The sequence below is a fragment of the Vulpes lagopus genome, chromosome 16, assembly GCF_018345385.1.
Source record: "Vulpes lagopus strain Blue_001 chromosome 16, ASM1834538v1, whole genome shotgun sequence".
NCBI classification, from domain to species: domain Eukaryota; kingdom Metazoa; phylum Chordata; class Mammalia; order Carnivora; family Canidae; genus Vulpes; species Vulpes lagopus.
In genome coordinates this window covers 33,356,868-33,369,810 of record NC_054839.1, presented here as the reverse complement: position 1 = coordinate 33,369,810, position 12,943 = coordinate 33,356,868, and positions in this window count along the sequence as shown.

The window sequence follows — 12,943 nt, the reverse complement described above, 5'->3', positions numbered from 1 at the left end:
GTCTGACAGATGAGAAGTGATATCTTAATATTGTTTGTATTTTAATTTCTTTGATTTTAGTTAGATTGAATATTTTTCATGTTTGAGCATCATTTTCATATCGTTTTAGAGAATTTTTTATTCACTCCTTAGTTATCTTTTGAAGAAGTTAATACATAAAAATGTCTTTGATATTTATTCATATATTTACCATTTCTAGTACTTGTCTTTACTTTCTATGGATCCAAGTTTCCATCTGGTAGCATTTTCTTTGAGCTTGAACTACCTTTAACATTTCCCTTAGTGTAGGTCTGCTGGCAACACATTTTCTCAGCTTTAGTTCTTCTAAAAATGTCTTTTCTTTGCCTTTATTTTTTGACAGATATTTTTGCTAGATATAGAAATCTAGGTTGCCAGTTATTTCCTCCCAGTATTCTATGTTGTGCTGTTGTCTTCCAGCTTATACCTTCTCTGACAAGAAGTCTGAAATCATTCTGATCTTGTTTCTCTGCTTGGCTCCATCTGGTGGTGTTCAATCCCTGAGCACCAGAGAGGACCTCTGGGAAGGAGTTTTCAGGTGGGTGCTGTCCTGTATTGTGTCAGTACTTCCTTCAAGTTTTATCTGTTATACTTACACACACTTTGCCTTTAAATTCTTGTTACGGGTTTGTCTGTTTACTTTATCATTCTGCTATTTTTTAGGTATGACAAAAGCCTCAGGTCTTTTCTCCCATATAAAAAGTTAATTATTTTCTAGAATTGTGTTCATTTAAGTTTCTTTGTGCACTCAATTTTGTGATGAGTTAAAAAGAATAAGAGGGGCACCTGGGTGGCACAATCAGTTAAGTTTATTACTCTTGGTTTTGGGTTAGGCTGTGATCTTGGGGTCATGGGATCAAGTCCTGTAGCAGGCTCTGTGCTCCTCATGGAGTCTGCTTGGGATTTTTTCTCCCTCTGCCCCTTCTCACCACCCCATGTACATGCTGTCTCTTACTTTCTAAAATAAATAAGTTAATTAATTTTAAAAAAGAATAAGAGGTTATAATTTTGCAGCTTCCTTCGCTTGAGTATGAGAGCAATGATCTTCTGTGATCCTAATCTAATGGAGAGGTTCCTGGCTTCCAATGACAATGTTTATAGTTACTCTATTTAGGTCACTTGTACACACAGTCAATATTTGCTCACTTCATAGTACTCATTAAGGCCCCTGTTAAAATATGATCAGCCTTTATTTTCCTGTAGATATTGTGAGTTTTAGCAAGGAGATAGAAAGTGTAACTGTTAAGCCTAGAAATTATTCAACCTACAATTTCCTACTGGTAATTAAAGAGTGATTGACTTTTGTTTTCAATGCTAGTATTGTCAAAAGGATTCAAGCAATATTATGGTTAAAACTATTATATTAAGTATTAACAGAATATTTGTAGATCACAGTGCTCTGTAACCTCTAATAAATTGAAGCTTTGTTTTTCTTTTGAATTTCTGTTGAGTTGAGATTCTTTTTTGCACAGACATCTAGCATCACTCAAACACAGATCCCTATAAGAAAATGAAATTTGAGGAAATAGAGGCAGATTTCCAGTTTGCCTCACTCACTCTTCTTTCTTATATAATACATGAACTAAAGGATTTCATCAATTTTGTCACTAAGATTATGTCACCTCTGCAAAAGTTTTAATGGTTAAGAAAAGTTTGATCATACTTTCAACTCTTATTAGTGTGTTTATCGTCATTATTTTATTGTATTAGATTCAAGATAACAATCATTTAAAAAAACAATCATTTGCATGAATAGATTAAGTATTTCATTTCTAGAGGTGAATAGCATTTCTAACCATCTTTCTGTTTCTTGAAAGAGTACCAATTCAAGGGATTATGTTACTTTTCATTTGAATAAATGTCAGATATTAGGAAATGAAATGGAATGCCTGGAATGCCTTTGTATTTAATTGCATTACAGCCAATTTTGGAATAGCTATTTATTTTTATTGTTTCAAAAAATATTAGTGTGCTGTAAAATCAATATTCTTTCCATTATTCTTTCCAAGGTGGATATTCTAAATGTATTAGTTTTTATTTAGTGATTAACAATTAAATAGTATAAGTATATTCATAACTAGCTTAGAAAAACATTTGCATATTCCACTCTTTCGGTGTTTATAAACCAAGTTAAATATTTTTATGTCTAGGTAGTATTTGTATGAGGTAACCAAGGCATACTTTTCCCATGCTTATTTTTTATCTGTTGTTTGAAATGCAATGGAACAGGGGCACTTGGCTGGCTCAGTCAGTTGAGCATTGGACTCTTGATCTCAGAGTTATGAGTTAAAGCCCCATGTTGTGTGTGGAGCCTACTTAAAAATATTATAAATATCTACAGTAAAGTCATATCAATGGCTTCAGAAATGAAAAGGAATAATGGATAGGGGAGAAAGATACTTCTTTTCTCCCCCCTTTCCCCATTCCTACCTTTGCCCATAGAAAAAGAACAGCCATCAACCACTAACACTTTTACTTTTGTGGAAAGTCCTGGATGTGTGTCAGAGATAGGATGAACTGGTTGGCAGAGCAGTATAGGAGAGAGAAGATACAGAGTTAAACCAGCAAAAAATATCCCGTGCCTTGAGTGTGTTGTAGCATTACTCTGCTGGAGCCAGGTGGAAAGGAAGATGTAGTCTGTGTGATTTTCACATTCTATCATCTCTTAAGTGCCTTTAGAAGTGCACTGAACTTAACCCACTGAAAACTAGGTTGAAAAAAAGATAAAAATGCTTTCAATTTACTTAGGGCTTTATCAGTTAACTTCTTATCTACCTAATTTGCTTTCCGTAAGTTTCTATGGTAAGTGGAACTCAAACTGTTGATTCCACTCTAATTGTGAGGCAACTGAACTGAGAGAATGACTTCCCAAGTTCACATAGACTTCAAATGGCAGAAGCAGACATAAACCAAAGGTTCAGATTTCCAGTCTTCCTATCCATCCAGTCCTCCTGGATGATTGTAGGTTTTAAGTTCTAGGGGAGCCAAGTCCTTGAATGACATCTGTGTGTACTGTCCTAAAATTTTTTTAACTTCATTAGCGAAACTCCTCCAAGCAGGACAGCGTTAGGTAAAAGAGAAAAGCTATATTGGATGCACTGTAAAGAATGTAAAGAGAAATCAAAGGTGAAGTTAATTCCCAAGTACTCTGAATTTTTCTACTTGTACTTTTTTCTGTGAGATTTTTTTTTTATTCTTAACAGATTTATTTATTTATTTTAGAGAAAGAGAGAGAACATGAGTGGGGTGGGGTGGGGCAGAGGCAGAAGGAGAGAATCTCAGGCATATGCTCGGCTAAGTGTGGAGTCTGATGTGGGGCACCACACAGGGCCAGATCTCACTGGATAAGATCATGACTTTAGGTGAAATCAAGAGTCAGATGCTTCAGTTACTGAGTCACCCAGGTGCCCTTGGGGCCTCTTTTTTAGATCTTTACTCTGTTTTGCAGTTCAACTATAAATAAATTCCTATTTTGCCTATCCTGAAGTCAAACAATGGTCAACAGCCACATGTACAGTTAGTTTATTGTTTGTTCATTCATTTATTTAGCATTTACTGAATCCTGACTATATACTAACCATTAGTATTTGGCCTAGGAATTTAAAAATGATTAAAAAGAATTTCCTCCTTTTAAGGAACATGTAGTGTAGTAAACAAGACAGAAAAATTAGCAGAGACCATGGTTTTTCTATTGACTACAAAATAATGATCAAATGCATTAGATGCTTCCTGCCCTGACACTCTCCTTTCCCATTGCTGTTTTACTCAAGAAAATGAAATTCCTGAGTAAAAACTCTTTTAGAAAATGCTCTTCTAGATATTTAGGTTCAGAACGGAATCTGCAAGTGTGCAGGGTTCTGTTCTATTTAATCATGTGGTAACCTCAGAAAGAGTGGGGCTGTTTGCTTACAGAATTTCTCCAAATACTCTGTATCTCCTCTTTGAAAGAATTCCATGTGCATTTGTAACTATTGTCCAGTAGTATTTGGTAGAACAATGCATTTTGCTACTGTGATAGAGTAGAGGTTCTCAAAGTACAGACTGTGGAACACTGGGGCTCCCTAAGAGCCTTTAGAAGTCTGTAAAGTCAAGAACTATTTTCATAATTGGAAAACACTTGATCTACTTAAAACTCTTCTGACACCAAATATGTAGGGGTTTTTTTCCATATCAGCAAACAATTCTTTGACTCCTTGGACAATGACGAGGTGTCCACCGATTCAAATAAATTAACCCACAAGTTAAGGGCTCAGTTCCACAAGGCTGCTCCCACTTCAGATATAGTCACAAGTCCCTGACCTCCCACACTTCCCATTGACCAGACACAAACTGAGGGTTTCCTGATCCTCTCCTCAGTTTCAATAATTTGCTAGAACAGCCCATAGAACTCAGAAATAGTTTACTTACTATTGCCATTTTATTATATAGGATAGTACTCAGGAATAGCCAAATGGAAGAGGTACATAGGACAAGGTATGAGGTAGAGCACGGAGCTTTTCTGTCCACTCTGGGTAAACTATGCTCCCAACATCTCAATGTGTGTACCAACACAGAAGCTCTCTGAATCTCTGTTTGTATGGTGAGTTCATTACCTAGACATGATTGATTAAACAACTGGCCATTAATGCTTAATTCATTTCCAGCCTTTTTCTCTTTCCCAAAGTGAATTTATCTTCTGTTAAGTTTTGTATCATAAAATAATATATTCATGTTTTTATAGCAAAGAAAAACCGGCATAAAACACACTTAAAATAGACCAAGATTTCATGGTAAATAGTCAAGCCAAAAAAAGGTATAATTATGATGTCATCTTTAAAAAATGAAACTACATCCTAAAATTTGTATGGAACCACAAAAGACCCCAAATAGCCAAAAGATTCTCGAGAACAAAGCATAAAGCTGGAAGTATCATAATCCCAGACTTCAGTATATTACAAAGCCATAGAAATCAAAAGAGTATGGTACCTGCATAATAATACACATAGTTCAAAGGAACAGGTTAGGGAGTCTAGAAATAAGCCATACTTATATGGTCAATTAATCTTTGACAAAGAAGGCAAGAATATACATGCAGAAAAGACAATCTCTTCAACAAATGGTACTGCGAAAACTAGATAGATACATGCAAAATAATGCAACTGGAGCACTTTCTTTCACTATACACACACACACACACACACACACACACACACACACACACACAAAACCAGAAAAGAGATTAAAGACCTAAATGTGAGACCTAAAATCATAAAAATCAGTAATTTCTCTGATATTTGCCACAGTGACATGTTTATGGATATGTCTCCCTAGGCAATGGGAACAAAAACAAAAATAAACTATAGGACTACTCAAGAAAAAAAACAAAAAGACAAAACAAAACAAAAAAACCCTTTGCACTGCAAAAGAAACAATCAACAAAACTAAAAGGTAACCTATTTGCAAATGATATATCTAATAAGGAGTTAATATCCAAAATATACAAAAAACTTAACTCAGTACCAGAAAGAGACAAAGAAATCAATTAAAACATGGGCAGAGGACATGAACAGACATTTCTCTAAAGAAGACATACAGATGGCTAACAGACACATGAAAAGATATTTGACATCACTAATCATCAGGGGAATGCAAATCAAAACCACAATGAAATATCACTTCATACCAATCAGAATGGCTAGTATCAAAAAGATAAAAAATAATAAATGATGAGGATGTAGAGAATAGGGAATATTTGTGTACTGCTGGCAGGAATGTAAATTGGTGCAACCACTGTGGAAAACAGCATGGAAGTTCATAAAAAATTAAAAATAAAAATACCATATGATCCAATAATTCCACTATTAGGTATTTACTGAAAGAAAACAAAAACACTAATTTGAAAAGATATATGCAGCTATATGTTTATTGCAGCATTATTTATGTTAGCCAAAATATGGAAGCAACCCAAGTGTCATCAACAGATGAATGAATAAAAAAAAAAGAGGTTATCTATCTATCTATCTATCTATCTATCTATCTATCTATCTGTAATGGAATGTTATGGAATACTAGTCAGCCATAAAAAGAATGAGATTTTGCTATTTGGGACAACATGGATGGACCTAAAGGGTGTTGTGTTAAGTGAAATAACTCAGACTGAGAAAGAAAATACTCTATGATTTCACTTATATGTGAAATCTAAAAAATAAACACAGAAGCAGGTTCATAAATACAGGGAACAAACTGATAGTTACCAGGGGGGAGAGAGGAAGAGAGCAAAATAGGTAAAGGGGATTAAGAGGAATGAACTTCCAGTTATAACATAAATAAATGCCAGAAATAAAAAACGTACACCGTAGGGGATATATTCAGTAATACTGTAATAACACTGTATGTATTGTATAATACTATACTTATTGTGGTGAGCACTGAGTAATGTATAGAACTGTTGAATCGCTATGTTTTACACCTGAAGCTATTATTATGCCACTCTTACTTCAATAAAAATAAAAAAGAATGAAATTATGTATTACATAGTAAGTTATGCATATTATTTTAGTATGACCAAGAATGAATCAATTAAACAATTTCAACTGATACAATATTTTGGACAAAGTAATGTGAAAACAAATTATCTTCGCTTGATGTTTGTATAGTGTAACTATGGAGAGAGCCATTTGTCCTGAAGATCATTTGCCCTAAATGTTTATTTCAATCCTTTTGTAGTCATTATGCTTGCCTTTTCCTACTGTTCTTTCTATTTTCTCTAGACTGATTGTTGACTAATTTTACTAGATATTAATTTATCAAAAACTTTGTGTATGTTTTAAGTAATCTTCTGACTTCAATTTTCATTTGCAAGTGATTTTCCCAGTAGTGTCAGATATCCCCAAATCAACAAGAGACCTGTGTTTACAGAAAATACTAGACAAGAGCGTCATCTGGGTAATGGTGTCAGTTAATTAGTGAATGTTTTCATATTAGGATGATTTTTGCTTTTGTATGTGACTTCAGAACAGAAGAAACTCATAGAATGCATACTTGGACAATAAGTTCAAGTTTATGCTTACGAACTCCCACGTATACTTCCATACTTAACCCACAAGTATGGGGTTAACCCACAACCTTCAAAATTTCTTTTAGGCATTTCCAGAACCCTGTTTTCTTATGCAGAGAGACACATCATTCATGTTGAAATGGACTGAATTGATGGATGCTCTCCTAACAAATCAGATCTAAAGACACTTGGAGAAAATGAAGGGATGGAAAAGCATTTATCATGCAAATGGAAGTGAAAAGAAAACCAGGGTAGCAATACTTATATTGAACAAAATAGACTTTAAAACAAAGAGACAAAGAAAAACACTATATAATCCACAAAGGGAACAATCCAACAAGAATAACAATAGTAAATGTTTATATGCCCAACATGGGAGCACTTAATACATAAAGCAGCTAATAACAAACATAAACAAAGTAATCAATAGTAATATAATAATAGTAGGGGACTTTAACACCCCACTTACATCAATGGGTAGATCATCCAGACAGAAAATCAACAAAGAAACAGTGGCTTTGAATGACACAAAGGACCAGATGGATCTAACAGATATATTCAGAACATTCTATTCTAAAACAGCGGGACATACATTCTTTTCAAGTGCATGTGGAACATTCTCCACAATACATCACATATTAGGTCACAAAACAAGTCTCAACAGATTCAGAAAAACCAAAGTCTTACCAACTTTTCCAACCATAACACTATGAAACTAGAATTCAACCACAAGAAAAATCTGGAAAGAACACAAACACATGGAGGTTAAATAACATGTTATTAAACAATGAATGGGTCAACCAAGAAATCAAAGAAGAAATCCAAAAACATGCTGACAAGTAAACATGGAGACAAGTAAAGATGAAAACATAATGGTCCAAAATCTTTGGGATGCAGCAAATGCTGTCCTAAGAGGGAACTTTATAGCAGTTCAGGCCTATCTCAAGAAGCAAAAACAAAACAAAACAAAAAACCTCAAATAAAAAAATCCTAACCTTATATCTAAAGGAGCTAGAAAAAGAAGAACAAACAAAGCCCCAAACCAGCAAAGGAAGGAAATAATAAATATTAGAGCAGAAATAAGAGAAATCGAAATTTTAAAATCCATAAAACAGATAAATGAAATCAGGAGTTGATTCTTTGTGAAAAAAATCAACAAAACTGATAGAGTTTTTGCCAGACTCATCAGAAAACAAAATGAAACAAAAAACAATCCAGAGAGAGAGAGAGGACTCAAACAAAATCAGAAAGGAAAGAAGAAAAATAACAACCAAAACCAACCAAAAGAAGAGAAATAACAACTAAAACCATGCAAAGGATTATAATAGAATATTGTGAAAAATTATATGCCAATAAATTGGACAACTTAGAAGAAATAGATAAATTCCTAGAAACATAACATACCAAAACTAAATCAGGAAGAAATAGAAAATATGAGCAGACCAATTACCAGCAATGAAATTGAATCAGGAATGAAAACCTCCCAACAAACAAAAGTTCAGGACCAGACAGCTTCACAGGTGAATTCTACCAAGCATTTATAATTTTTATTTAATTTATTTTTAAAAAGACTTTATTTATTTATTTGTGAGAGAGAGAGAGAGCAAGAGAGAGTGAGAGGAGAGGGACAAATAGACTCAGTGCTGAGCCTAGAGCCTGATGAGGGGCTCAATCTCACAACCCTGAGATCATGACCTGAGCCTAAATCAAGAGTTAGAGGCTTAACCAATTGAGCCAGTCAGATATCCCTCTACCAGACATTTAAAGAAGAGTTAATATCTATTTTTTAAAACTCTTCAAAAAAAGTGGAACAGGAAGGAAAGCTTCCAAATTCATTTTATGGGGGCAGCATTACCCTGATACCAAAATCAGATAAAGTCACTGAGAAAAAAAAAAAAAAAGAACTACAGGGGTGCCTGGGTGGCTTAGTTAGTTAAGCATCTGACTCTTTATCTCAGCTCAGGTCTTGATCTCAGGGTCATGAATTAAAGTCCCTCATTGGGCTCCATGGCTCCATGCTGGACATAGAAACTACCTAAAACAAACAAACAAATGAACAAAAAACTACAGGGCAATATCTCTGATAAACATAGATTAAAAAAATCTTCAACAAAATATCAGCAAACTGAATCCACCAATACATTTAAAAAATCATTCATGATGATCAAGTGGGATTTATTCCCAGGGTGCAAAAGTGGCTTGATATTCACAAATCAATCAACATGATACATCACAGCAACAGAGGAAAGGATAAAAACCATATGATCATTTCAATAGATGCAGAAAAAGCATGCGATAAGGTACAACAACGATTCACAGTGAAAACCCTTAACAAAATAGGTTTAGAGGGAACATACTTCAACATAATAAAGGCCATATATAAAAAACCTACAGCAAATATTATCCTCAATGGTAAAAGCCTGAGAGCTTTCTTCTAAGATCAGAAACAAGGGATGGCCACTCTCATCTCTTTTATTTAACATAGGGCTGGAAGTCCTAGACAGAGCAATCAGATAACAAAAAAGAAGAAATAAGAGGCATCTAAATTGGTAAGGAAGAAATAAAACTTTCACTGTTTGCAGATGACATGATCATACATATAGAAAATCTGAAAGACTCCACCAAAAAAACTATTAGAACTGATATATGAATTCAGGAAGGTCTCAGGATATACAAAATCAATATACAGAAATCAGTTGCATTTTTTAAAAAGATTTTATTTCTTCATTCATGAGAGACACAGAGAGAGAGGCAGAGACATAGGCAGAGGGAGAAGCAGGCTCCCTGCACAGACCCTGGAATCATGACCTGAGCTGAAGGCAGATGCTCAACTACTGAATCACCCATGTGCCCCTCAGTTGCAGTTCTATACACTAATAATGAAGCAGCAGCAGAAAGAGAAAATAAGAAAACAATCCCATTTACAATTGCATCAAAAAATAATAAAATACCTAGGAATAAACTTAACCAAGGAGGTTAAAGAGACATACTCTGAAAGGTATAAAATACCAATGAAAGAAATTGAAGATGACACAAACAAAAGGACATATTGGAAGAACAAATATTGTTAAAATGTCTACACTACCTAAAGTAATCTGCAGATAAATTGCAATCCCTTTCAAAACACCAATATTTTTAACAGAATTAGAACAAATATTTCTAAAATTTGTATGGAACTACAAAAGACCTTGAATACCCAAAGCAATCTTGAAAAAGAAAAGCAAAGCTGGAGGTATCATAATCCCAGATTTCAAGATATACTACAAAGTTGTAGTGATCAAAACAGTATAGTACTGGCACAGCAATAGACCCATAGATCAATAGAACAGAATTGAGAACCCATAAACAAACTCACAAGTATATGGTCAATTAATGTTTGACAAAGGAGGCAAGACTATTCAATGGAGAAAGACAGTGTTCAACAAATGGTGTTGGGAAAAATGGACAGCAATATGCAAAAGAGTGAAACTGGACAACTTACATATATCATACACAAAAGTAAATTCAAAATGAATTAAAGAGACCTGAAACCATAAAATGTGAGACTGAATGTGAGACTTGAAAGCATACAAATCCTAGAATAGAGCACAGGGATAAAAACTGTTGGCCATAGCAACATTCTCTAACATTGGCCATAGCAACATTTTCTGTCTCCTAAAGCAAAGGAAATGAACAAAATTAAAAATTGCAAAAATGAGCAAAATTAAACTATTGGGACTACGTCAAAATAAAAAGCTTCTGCACAGCAAAGAATTCAAACAATTGACAAACTATAAGACAACCTAATGAATCAGAGATTTGCAAATGATATATTTGAGAAAGGATTAGTATCCAAAATATATAAAGAGCTTTTCTCCAAAGATGGCCAATAGACACATGAAAAGATGCTCACGATCACTCATCATCAGGGAAATGGAAATGAAAAATTGAGCTATCACCTGACACCTGCCAGAATGACTAAAATAAAAAATACAAGAAACAGCAAGTGTTATCTAGCATGTGAAGAAAAGGAACCCTCTTGCATTGTTGGTGGGAATGCAAACTTGCAGCCACTATGGAAAACAGCATGGAGTTTCCTCAAAAAAAGTTAAAAATAGAACTATCATATGATAATTAATTATATACCATAATTATATATATATACACACACCATAATTATCATATGATAGTAAGATATATATATATCATATATATATGATATATATATATATCCCTCACTCTACTACCCCTCTCAACCCACCACAACCCCACAATCCACTATATTTCCTCAACCTACCACAACCCCACAACCTACATCTCCTCAATCCACCACAACCCCACAACCCACATCTCCTCAACCCACCACATTTCCTCAACCCACCACAACCCCACAACCCTTCAACTCACCACAGTCCACTGCCACTCAACCGTCCACAGCCCCTCACCCTGTCACAATCCCTTACCTTGCTATGACCCCTCGTAGGATATGCTAGGCTCCTCATAGGATAGGCCTAGCACCTCCACTCACCCTGCCATGATGGCTGATCCTACCTCAACCCCTATGATCACTATCAAGTCCATTCTAATTTAAATATATACATTTTTATATATAGTTATATATCTAACTTAAATATATATATATTCCATATATAATGGAATACTACTCAGCCATAAAAAATGAAATTTTGCCATTTGCAACAACATGGATGGATCTAGAGCATATCATGCTAAGTGAAATTAGTCACTTAGAGAAAGAGCAATATCATATGATCTCACTCATATGTGGAATTTAAGAAACAAAACAAATGAACAAAGAAAAAAAAAAGACAAACCAAAAATCAGTCCCTTTATTATAGAGAACAAACTGGTGGTTACCAGAAGGAAGGTGGTGGGAGTTATGAGTGAAATAGGTGATGGGGATTAAAGAGTACTTAAAGAGTACTCAGTACTTAAGCACTGAGTAGTGTATAGAACTGTTGAATCACCATACTGTATACCTGAAACTAATATACACTGTATGTTAACTATACTGGAATTTAAAAAAATATAGAATGCCATGTATAAAAAATAAGCAAATTAATATTTGTCTTATAAAAAGCATAGAAAGAAAATTGAGAGAAAATTTATTACAGTAACTCCAAATACAAGTAGAATTTACAAATATAGTTTTATTAATTTTCCATAAAGAAACAAATGTGTACATATGCATAATTATATATGTGTGTTTTAAAAAATAATAGTCACTTTTTTGTATTTAGGAGTATATTAATTTTATTATATTAAGATTTTTTAAAAAGTGTATCATAAACTGATTTTGTTTTTATGATAGATTCCAATTTGTGTTTTATTTGAAATACTGACATCAGCCATATAGCATATAACATTGTCATATTTTGCTATCATCAGCTTGGTTCTGGTTTTTCTATTTAAAAATATTACTCTTGTATCAAAAAGAAAATAAGGATATAGAACTTTTATGTATGTGTGTATGTATTTATATATTTTTAAAATATTTTATTGAATTATTTGAGAGAGACAACATGACTGGGGGAAGGAGCAGAGGGAAAGGGAGAAGCAGGTTCCCCACTGAGTGGGGAGCCAGATGTGGTGCTCCATCCAGGGCCCTGAGATAATGGCCTGTGCCAAAATCAAGAGTGTGATACTTATGGATTAAGCCACTCAGGCACCCCAGGATATAGAACTTTTAAAAGAAATTCTTTTTATTTCAAAATGATGGTAATATTTCATTATGAAAAATAGGACATACCCCCTAATAGAAAATGTAAAAGATACAAGAAAGCAGGACAAAAGCTATCGGAATGACTGTTGACATTTCTAATATTTTTTGTTTTTTTTCTATGCTATATAAATTTCATATATTTTAAATCAAACTGCTGATAATATTTGTTC